The 11,324-nt window shown below is 45.0% G+C and overlaps 1 protein-coding gene across 3 annotated transcripts in view; it reads right to left on the bottom strand.

Moving 5' to 3' along the window:
* Positions 1 to 10,646, bottom strand: part of NCK2 (NCK adaptor protein 2) — a 50,937-nt gene extending 40,291 nt beyond the window's left edge. Inside the window, exon 1 of one of the 3 annotated variants that reach the window (XM_026034469.1) lies at positions 10,591 to 10,646. The gene's annotated coding sequence lies outside the window, so the exon portion shown is untranslated. Of the gene's footprint in view, positions 1 to 263; positions 285 to 461; positions 483 to 10,590 lie in introns of those variants that run through there. The other 2 variants (XM_026034470.1, XM_026034471.1) reach the window with 2 other exon arrangements.
* Positions 10,647 to 11,324: the final 678 nt, after the last annotated feature.

Raw genomic sequence — 11,324 nt, 5'->3', positions numbered from 1 at the left:
TCTCCCGGAGGCCGCCTCTCCCGGAGGCCGCCTCTCCCGGAGGCCGCCTCTCCCGGAGGCCGCCTCTCCCGGAGGCCGCCTCTCCCGGAGGCCGCGGCCGCCGTTCCTCGCAGCCGCCTCTCCTTCCTCCTCCCGCCGGCGCCTGCCGGGAGCCACCAGAGAAACCGCTGCTGCCGACGGCCTCGTCTCGGGGGTTTCCTCCAGCAGAGGTGGCTTCTCACTTCATCCCGGCCTCGCTGCTGTCGCCATGGGGCGTTTCTCACCCTCTGGGCAGCAACAGCAAACTCAAGACCACGAGTCTCCAGACTCTTCGGTGCCGACGAGCTGAGACAACACAACGTGGAGGAGGGGTCTCTTCCACTTCACGTTCCTCGGCCAACGTGTTGACAAAACACAACACCAAGCCCTGCTTTGCCTTTAGGTGAACACAGCAAGAAAAGCAGAAGAGACCATGAGCTCACCTCTTCCTGAATTCTTTTTAAAGCAGCTCTAGGAAAACCACACAGCTAATGAGCAGTTCAACTGCACTAGAAGGAACTCCGGCAGCAAGGAGCTCACGGTTCCTCTGAAACAGCTGCAGTGCTTTTTTTTTCTGTGGGTGTTTCTGCCAATCCTGTGGCATGGACGAGATCAGCATGGACGAGATCAGCATGTGCCGGTGTTTCTTTGAGCCGTTGTCTCTCCATCCCTCCCAGGGGACAACACTTAAACAGAAAATCAAGACTGGAGAAGGAAAATCAAGTCTGGAGAGCGGAAAAAGTCCGAGAACAACTCAACACATGGCAAGGGTGTAGATGAGAAAATTACACATCATTTTACCCTTACTAACCTCTCTGCARTCTCATAAATGAAAGGGCGAAAGGCAAACACACAAAACCACTGAAAAAGCAGAAACTGTGGAGAAAAGTTTAGACAATATTATCTACATGATGCACTGCAAAAAATGTGCTGTTTGGAGCAGGAGGCCTGAGCCTGCTGCTGTTCATTGAGCAAAGGTACCATCTTTATCCCARCTGCCAATAAAGCTTCTTTTCACCTTTAATTTAAAACTTTCAAACTCTCATACTTGAAATTGTGAATTCTATGAACTCTTATAAAGGAAAGATCCTTTAATTTCTTTAAAGACTTAAAAAGTCCCACGTTTGAAGAAGTGCTTGGATGATTTGCCTCCATTATTTCTTCCCCTCCCCATATCAAACTGTAAGAATTGCACTTCATTAGAGGTGGTAGCCYGTTTATATACTGTATAAACACAGCACAGTCCTCAAACAGAAGTATAACCTTCATCTTGCACAGAAGGACGTTTCACTGCTAATCCCCTGAAACGCTGCTACCTACTTTGCCAGGGATTTCACTTTAAACTGTCTAGAAAATGCTGAAAATAAAATTGAACTGATGACCTTCTCTTCCCCACAGAATTATGCTTTTATTTTATATTTTTAACTAGAAAGAGGATGATACGTTTGACTGTTCAGATCAAAAATTTATTTCCAGCAACCCAAGCTATTCTTTTAAAGAAAATAGTAGTATATATTTTTTTAGACAACTTGAATTTTACAGTCTTAAACAATTTATCAGTCACTTCACAAAACCCTGATCCAATCCATCGCACAAGAGTAGGAAATTGTGAAAGATATGCATATTAAAACGATTTTTAACTTTCTAGTTCACAGAGGACTAAGTATTTTATAGGACAAACTCAGACTCTTAATTCCTAGCTCTGTGAGCTTTGCAATTCTCTGTCATATCAAATACTGAAAAATAATACTGAAAAATTTCTTACACTTCTCCATTTGCAACCGAGTGTTAACAGATCAGAATTTTTATGCAATATGACTTACTTCTCAAACCGTAAGGCCAAATTTCAGAGATTTATAGAATTCATGGTTACCTACTAAAAACCTATGTTCAATACCGAGTCAGAAAGCCACTTTCTAGCAGCAGCCTCTTTGAACATGGAGTTAAAAGTAATTACCAGATATAAGACATCATCATTCTTGATTCCACACTTAGATACGTAATCAGGGGCAGCTTAAAAGATACAGCTGCAGATTCCAATAAGAAGCATCTAATACCACTGTGATGGTTCTTCGTCCTCTACGTTTTTTTCCAGCTGCTGAAAATTTCCAGCTACATCCCACTGATTTGTGTATAAATCATTTCATCTTCCCAATAAAAATCATAGCAGAAGTTTGGATTCTGCAATAGCTACTCAGAACTAACTTTCAATTTTGGTCTTTTCATTTCCTGACAGGACGTACATAAAAAGAAAACATGTCATTTAAATGAAGGGATATTCTTGGATCTTGTACGAGATGAAACTGCATAGAAGAGGTTCACAAATCGCACGGTTGTCACATCAGTGACTGGTGGTTTATGTTGCACAACTGGAAAAGCACGAGCCCAGGCAAGCAAGGGAGCCCCAAGTCTCTCACTGAAGCTCCTGCTCTCCTTCTATCCAACATGTCTTTGGAGACAGACTGGAATTCCCTCTCCCGCTCCCAAAGCACAAACACACAGGAAACTCATGTTTCATGGTTGGTTCAAAACAGTCTGCCCTAAACTGCTTGGAAATCCTTTAAATTCAAAGTCAAGCCGGTGCTTTGGCCTGGAATGTCAGCAGCATTCATTTGTTTTAATAAAATCATTTCCTACAGATCCTCCTCCAGTTCAAGCGAGTCCCWCTTCAATAAAATAGTGCTTGTGAGTGCTCTGCAACATGTGTTCAGTGGCAAATCTCTCTCAATTCCTTCGTAGAAGGAGCGGGAGGAGGAGGGAAGACAACAGAAAAACAGCTTACGGTTCCCAGGACAGGGTAAGAAATGAAGGGAAACTATTAAAACATTTCTGCAAGACGTGCACAGTGGGATGCAAATTTCTGTAAGCACCTCAATAAAACCCTCTTTATTCCAAATTCTTACCTTGCAGTTCAAGTGTCGGCTGCTCTAATATTGAAACTCAGGCAGCTGTTCCACCCCCATTCTTCCAACACCGTTTTTCCACCGCACCAGGGCGCTGCTAAGGAGGGCAGGCTCTGCCAGAACACCCTCACCACATAAGGACTAAGATCACCTGCCTTTTTCCACAGAAATTAAACAATAAAATAAAATAAAATAAAATAAAATAAAATAAAATAAAATAAAATAAAATAAAATAAAATAAAATAAAATAAAATAAAATAAAATAAAATAAAATAGTCTGAACTTCCTGCTAGCAAAATACTCATTCTGAGACCAACGTTTCCTGGAGGTGCTGCACTTACACTCTCCCTATTCTCACTCTGTCTCATTCTGTCTGTGAGCAAAACTGAATCTTTCCAGACTCCTGTTCTATCCCCTTGCAACCAATTTATCTTTCTAGCCAGTGGGCGAGAAATTTTCTCCACAGCCCACTTTTCTGAGTAAAACCTCACTGCAATAAGCAAATGAATTCAAAAGTGAACATTTGGCTGTGGATGCTACATKATATTCCTTTTCATCTAGAAATGTTATGTACTCTCCCACTGACGGGATATTCCAGCCTCACACACTTACGGACGCATTTTCTTCCTACCAGATAACACTAGAGTGCACCAACAAATATGAAAGAGTCTCCCAACAATTTCCAAACATCAGGACACACTTYTGAGTACTAGAACCAAGATTAAATAAAAGAAAAACAGGTTTAAAGCCACACAGATCTGTGATTTGGAAGTTTAGCTACCGAGTTCTCGTTCCTTCCTTACAAGCACAACTGAAAACCTGCAGCAGTGCTGACAGTTTCAGTAGGAGTGGCTCTATCATCACTGCTTCATTAACGAGTCTAGCTGAGAGCCAGACAAAATCCTTAAGAGCTTGGCAGCTTCCCACAGTACCTCAGCACTTCACCTCGTGTTCAGGAGCTACATCCTCCCACTGGGTCGTGGGCGATGTTAGAGCAGAAGGAAAGCGGCTCCTTCACCTCCCACATCAGCCGGCGCAGAGAGGGGCCAGCACAACCAGCAGTGCTCCCAGCTGTGCAGCAGGCCCCAAGGACAGGCCTTTTGAGGAGGACATCCAGGAATATCAGGAATTGGAGAGCAGCGAATGGGAAGAGGGGCAGGTTACAGCCCCACAGCTCAGGGAGGACTAGAAGCGAACCTAGAAAACCCACTCGTCACGTGAAGGCGGGTGCCAGGCTGGCACCTCCTCCCCGCCGGCCTCAGAGACAACTTGCAAGGCAGGAAGCAAACACCTTGGCCTCTCCTGGATGGCAACACCCGGACGGCCACTTGCTGCTCTACTGCCCAAAGCCCAAGTCCTAGGGATAGTTACCAAACTCAAAGCTTTGTCTCTGCGTGCTTAGAGCATTCCCTGATATATTGGATTGTGACTGATACATTGTCTCAGTGGTGGCCAGTGATATGACATGGGGCAATGGGTGCAAGTAGCAACACAGGCAGTTCCATCTCCACGTGRGGAGGAACCTCTTTACTGTGAGGGTGACAGAGCCCTGCACAGCCTCCCTGGGCAGCCTGTTCGAGCCTCCTTCTCTGGAGATCTCCAAACCCGCCTGGATGCCGCCCTGTGCCCCGTGCTCTGGGTGTCCCTGCTGGAGCAGGGGGTTGGACTGGATGATCTCTAGAGGTCCCTTCCAACCTCAACCACTCTGTGATTCYATGTGCCGTACCATTAATTCCCAAGGCTGCACGGGAGCAGTCTCAGGACTTCCCTAAGCTCCGGGCCCTCTCCGTGCTCAGAGCCCCTCACAGCAGCGCTGCCTCCCGCACGGCTGCAGGGCAAGGTGCCCTAAGGAACACACATTTTCCTTATGCCACTGATGCTAAATCCAAGTACTGAAGAATTCAACCGTTAAAAACCTCGCCTACAGGCTGGTTTTGGAACTAGTTTTGCACACATTTGTATAAAAGGTCTGCAGTTCTAGTTAAATTGTTTAAGTAAAACTGAGGTTGTCACACCCTTTACTTGGGGGATTAATGTTTTTGCTCACAAAGCGCCCTGACCCTCACCATGGTGAAATGCTGCTCCAGACAGAGCAGAGCAGGTCATTCCAGCCCCTTGGAAATCCAGGAGCAGCAGAGCAGGCCACTGAGGAACCTCCAGAGAGAACTAAACGAGGAAAACTAATACTTACTCTGCTGTTTCATCTTCAGAGACAACTTCAGAGAGAGCAAAGGTGAGGAGAAGCCTAACCCGCTGCTCAACGGCATGTTTTTGGCTGGTATGTGATACCTTGGGAATCAGCGGTATGACACAAGCCAATGCACCAGGGAATGCTCTGAGCACGCACAGACAAAGCTCTGGCTTTGGTAACTATCCCTCAGACTTAGGCTTTTGGGAAACTCTGAATCCCCCAGTCACACGCAGCTTCAGGCAAAGGATCTCTCTGACCCACTTAAAAACTTACATGAGACTCATCGGTAAAGTTGTTCATATATCTCATGTGAAAAAACCACAGCAGACTACAGGTACATCCCATAGGCCAGTGGAAAGAGCTGGAGCAAAGGGATCAAAGGGATGAGGAGAAGGACTTGCAGTAGAAGGGGAAAAAATAGTGCAAGTAGCAATAGCGGCATGAGGCACCTACAGAAAGGACTGAGCATTTAGGGGCTCAATCCAGGGGCAGGAGACAGATCATCACCTCAGTGAGAAGAGGGAAGTAAAGGGTGACAGAGCAGGCAGACAGGGAGCTGCAGAGTCTCTACTACGGGRAGCAACAGAGAGGAGGACATCTGGAAAAGCCTCCGTGATAAGGAAGGATGGGATGAGAGCTGCAGGGAATCCCCAAAACTCTGCAGGGAATCCCAGGGAGGGCACCAGCTTAAACCCCAAAGACTGCAAGGAACGTAGGATGCTCATTATAAAATGAGACCAAACTTGAAACAAGGAAAACAAAGAGTTTTTAAAAATCCTTCTACCTGTATGTGCAGTACTCTATGCTTTTTATCACTGTTGCCTTACCAAAAAAAATGAGCAAAAGGACAAGTTCTTCATTTTCTCACATCCTCTACAGTTAGCAGAATTCAAGCTTTGCTACCAAAGGTACACAGTAACTGCAAGGCAGATTAATTCTCCAAGTTATTGGAAACAGAATTCCACAGCAAATATATGTTACTTTTAAGTATGTTCTCTTTTGCTAGTGAAATTACCACTAGCAACGTTAGCCAGAACGCCTCTTCGGCAGGCAAAATGTCATGCAGCAGGTAGGAGATGACACAAACCGCACGTACGAGCTCTTCCCGTTCACAAAAACGCAGCTTTTCAGCAGGGAGAATTGCTGTTTTCTAAACCTCACTTGACACTGATCACGCAGATGTTATGCTGCATGGCACACATCGAGAAGGCTACTGCAAATACGAACTTTATAGTTCAGCTGCATTTCAAGTTCCCCCCGAAGGTGCAAAGCAGAACTGCTTTCTGGCTCCGCTCTTCCTCAGCGGGTGCAGGGGCGGCGCAGGGTCCCGCGGGGCAGGACGAGGGCGGCCCGGCCCGGCCCGGGGGTCCCCGCGGCCCCTCTCGCCGCTGCAGCCCCTCATCCCGGGCAGCTCCCTCCGCAGCACCGAGCGCTTCGGGATGCGCCTCCTTCGCGGTGACTCGCRCGCGCTGTCTCCAAGAGTTGCGGAAGATGAGACCCCAGAGTCGTACCAGCAGCTCCGTAAAGCAAAGCCCAGCGCATGGCCCAGYCCTGTAATCAGCTGATTTAATTAGGGATATGCTGACCTAGTAACCCAAGACATGGGGACTCGGYGCCCAGTTCTGAGAGTGCTGTTCTGTTTAACCCTGGTCAAGACACTTAAATTCAAGTATTTTGATGGCCACGTGCTTAGTCTTGGGTCTATTTCGAGCTGTGCTCGTGAGCCAAGTAATATGCTGGATTCTCTTCAGAGAACAAAGTTGGTTTTGTCTAAGAAGAAGTGACACACACAGCATGAGAAGACCAAGTTCATTCTGGCTATTAAAMCACAAACCTACTTCCACCAGGAAACATGGGATCATCTTCTCGGTTTTCCCAACTGACTTTTTAGGTGCTGAGGAAAATTGTGCAGGGCTCCCTCTCCGACAGGAATCCATGCGGATTGCGGCCATAAAACACACCACAAATGCCCCCTGTGAGCCATGCAAGATGCAGTTAATTTTGACAAACTCAAGTTGCCTCTGAGCACCACAGCTGTAAAAATTCACAGACAAGTGACTCAGTTATCTATTTGGAGATTATTAATAAGCTACACTTGTMTTCTCAAATAATTACAATGATTACAAATAGGAAAACTATAAAAATGTAGTTAAAATTTAAAAAGGCAGTGTCTCTAAGATTACTTAACGTATTGCAGAATTGATTTTTTCCTTGAATTAACACAGGCGGGTGTGCTAGGGCTTTGGGGGAGTGAGGGAAGGGAAGGCAGGAAAAGATTCTTCTCTTCTGTCCACAACTGCAATTCAGAAAGCAAGATAAGACTGGCCTAAGATATAAAGGGCAGTGCTCTGGAAATGTGATCATTATACTCTATAAATACCTTTTACAGTAAAACTAAAAGCTGCATTCAAAGGCTTAAAATAAACACTTCAGGCACCTGGAGTAATTGACATAATTACAGGATTTTTTAAAAATAATTTTTGCACCTTTGGAAAAAGGATCTGGAACATATACTCAGTAGGTACCTTTCCCTCTCTAACACTTTCACAATCAAAACTTCCATGAAACTCCCTTGTATGAAACGGTACAAATAATTAATATTTCCTTTAGGTTTAACGCCTCARAAACCCCACAACAGCTGCAGACACACCGAGCTGCAGCAAAGCACCAGGGAGCGCTCCCAGAGTCCCACYGAGCTCAAGAAAAACCCGAACAAATCCAGACCGGGTACGAAACGCCCAGAGGAYGGGGGTGAGTTTTTCGGAAGCCCCGAGGGCGCCCCGGAGGAGCCCCACGTGGTGCCCCCATCCCGGTGGCAGCCCCTGTACGGGCCCGCTGGCACCGCAGCGCCCAGGCTCTGTCCTCGCTCGGCGCCTGCGCAGYGCTCAGGGGCTGCCAAAACCCTCCTCCCTTCCCTCTCTTCAGCCCAAACCCGGCCAAACCGCCTCCCTCCTGCACACACACACGCAGCACTCGGTGACCTGAATGGTACAAGTGCCACGAAGGTGCGAAAGAGGCTCTCAAAACCTTTTCTACACTGCTCGTCTCCCAAAATATTTAAACTGTGTCACTAAGTTACCAAAACCCACCTCTGCTCAATGCGCACATTGCAATTGCTTTATGGAATGTTTTATTGAGAAAATACAAGGTGAGATCTATTTTTCTTTCTTCTTTCGCTCAAAGTAATGAGCGAGTAACAAGTTCAAAAGTACAGAGTATGACTACATGCAATATCACGCTTTAAAACTGTTTAAATGCTGTTAGGATGGCGTTGCAGCAACTGTAATACTGAGACAACTGTGAGAACATTAGATTTCATCCACACTTTCTTATTAATTTTTTGGTAGAAACGAGATGAAGATTTTGTTTATTTGCTAGTAAACAAAAAACAAAATAGGGATGCATCCATTTGAGGAGGCGGAGAAGGACAGGTAGAAGAGAGCAGAAAAAAAGGCAACTTTAACAACTAGCTAAAAGGTGGCTTTGCAGATCTCAATAACCACACACTCTTTAGGACCCCAAAGAACTCCAATACTCAACAAAATTGTCTGAGGCAGCACTGCTCTCTGCAGCTTGGGGAAGTTTGAGAACATATTTTTATACTTTTTATACATATTTTTATTGTGAATATTTTTCCTGTGACCAAGTGCATTTCCTTTCCAAAGGGCAAGACGTTGAGTCTGTTGGATCCAAACAAAGGCTCTCAAGCACCGGCTGTAATAAAGCTGCACCTATGTGATAATTCCCCTCTTGGAAAGAGACCAGAAAGCTCCACGCTTTGCAGAAACAGATCTTCACCAAGTTGATTATATTTCATCAGAAACATGCATCAGGGTATACACATGTAGCCAAAGGTCAGAAGAGATGCTAAATGCATGAATAATAAAATTCAATTTCATTTCGTTGCTGAAATGGAGTTAATTTTATAAGTGTTCTGGGCTATTATAGTGAAAGAAAAGAGAGACCTGATATTCCAAATACAAAGGCTATTGTTCCCTCTCAGGGAACTATTATGTATCTTGCCTTTTGGGAAAGCATACAGAATAATATTTTCTTATCTTCTTAAATCCTTGTTTCAAAGAGTAGAAAATTCCTACATAAGCCAAGTGTCAGAATACTCTTAATTTCTTGAAATACTCTAACTCCAGACTCCAGGTTTCAGCTGGCTATGGTTATAAACAGTATTTAAATGTGATGGGAAAAATATTGATTTATTTGAAAAAGTGCTGAGAAAAGCCACTGTAATGTCTTAAATTTGCAATTCTAGTATTTCAGAATTTCCTGCTCTAGTTTGAAGGAAACTAAGTCATTGACAAAAACGTATGTTGACGTTTAAACTTAAAGACTGGATTGCCTTTGGTATCATTTTTAATTCTAACTACTTCACCTGCATATTATTGAAGTATTTAACCTTCTGATAATACTTCACTGAAAAGGTTTTTAACACAACTCATAGCAAAATGAAGGTGCGAGTACTTTATACACTGCTTTCCATCTGAAGGCTCCAAGCTGTCAATAACTAACCAGGCCTAACTTTCATCTGAGGAAGGTACGATCTTTTTATTTTATTTTATTTTATTTTATTTTATTTTATTTTATTTTATTTTATTTTATTTTATTTTATTTTATTTTATTTTATTTTATTTTATTTTCCAAGAACTCGAGTAAGAAATAATAAATTTGCCTGGTAAAGTCATGAATAAAACTAAGTTCCCAGTTTCCTGTTCTCTGCTGTAGGGATGAGCACATTCATTCAGCGTTCTGCCTTTTTCTTTCTTTAGTAGGATCATAATAAGGCTTCATTTCATTAAAAATCTGTGTTAACAAAGTCTCTGCCAAAGCAYAGGGGCTGGCTACAGTTACTGGACGCAGACAACAGGCTATGTGGATTAACAAAGGAGGAGATAGCTGGACTCCATCACAAAAGGAAATGAGTGGGAAACATCAGCTTTATTAGGCTATTTCTTATCTTCACAGCCAGCCCWGAATGAAATGTTAAAAGTCTTGAATTTATACCAAATGTACTAAATGCACTCTTGAGGAGAGGGGAAAAGAAAGCCTGGGTATACAAGACTCATGTATAATGCCTTATAAGCTATTAGTTTCTGGAAAAGCAGTGAACAACATTGAGTTTGTTTCCCCACAGGCTCTTCCTCCCTAGCACCAAATCTTCCCCACGGAGCCTCTGGGCAAAACAAAGTCCTGAACCAAGGCAGCAGATAACAAGAGGCAGCAGCCCAAAGCAGCTGTAGAAACATCCAGTGCCTAATTCATAATCCAACCCTACTCAGTTATTAAAATCCAGAGTTCAAACTGCTTTGTCTCAGATCACTGAAGGAAAAAACCTAATGCTACCTAATAACCTATCTAGCAGTTTAAAAATAATCACTAGCACTGCACCACGAGCAAGGGCAAGGCAAGCAACACATCCGGGTAGCTCCTGGTCTCCGGCTGCGGGAGCAGGGCGGGATCACCTACCTTTGGCACGCTGGTAAACGGAGTCGGGCAGGGACCGGCGGGAGTCTGTCACGGCAGGGCGAGCACCAGCACCTGGAACACACAAACAGCAGCTACTTGAGCGCTAGGCTCCGCTTCGAGGCGATCTCGATCTAGGTAATTCGGGTTTCAGAACGTCAGGCTCTCCTAGGAGGCTCTGCAAGGACGGCAAAATTGCCTTGACTGGATCCACCTACTCGGAGTAAAGAGAATCCTTCCTTACGCCGAGCTCTTCTTGCTGAACACACACACACAACACCGGGAGCGCTATTCCTTCATCGGGGGGAGGAAGGGCAGTTGAACAAACGTGGCCACCACCAGGCAAGGCAAGGAAGGGCCCGGGGCAGAGCGAGCCTGGAGGAGGCGCCGGGCCCGGCGCTGCCACGAGCAGCCGCCCCCGCCACAGGGATGCTCTCCCTCTCACATACATATATACACATATATATATATATATATAGTACATTAGAGGACAGGTCAAGGTCAGTGGCAAACGGACAAGACACTTGGATAAATGAAGCGCCACTAAGAGCCTGCGGGAGGGCAGCTGGGCTCCTCCGCTGGCTCAGTGTTTGGTGGCACGTGTTTCTCCTCTGGCAACAACGGGAGGAAATGTTGAATAACGTGAGAAAGCAGAGCCGGGCAGAAGGAAAGCCCAAATGCCATCAAAACCAGGAAGATTAAACAAAAAAGATTTCTATTTATTTCAATAAGAGAAG

Source organism: Nothoprocta perdicaria, unplaced genomic scaffold (genome assembly GCF_003342845.1).
Source record: "Nothoprocta perdicaria isolate Ctin4 unplaced genomic scaffold, notPer1 scaffold_144, whole genome shotgun sequence".
NCBI lineage: Eukaryota > Metazoa > Chordata > Aves > Tinamiformes > Tinamidae > Nothoprocta > Nothoprocta perdicaria.
This window is presented reverse-complemented; position numbering and strand designations above follow the sequence as displayed.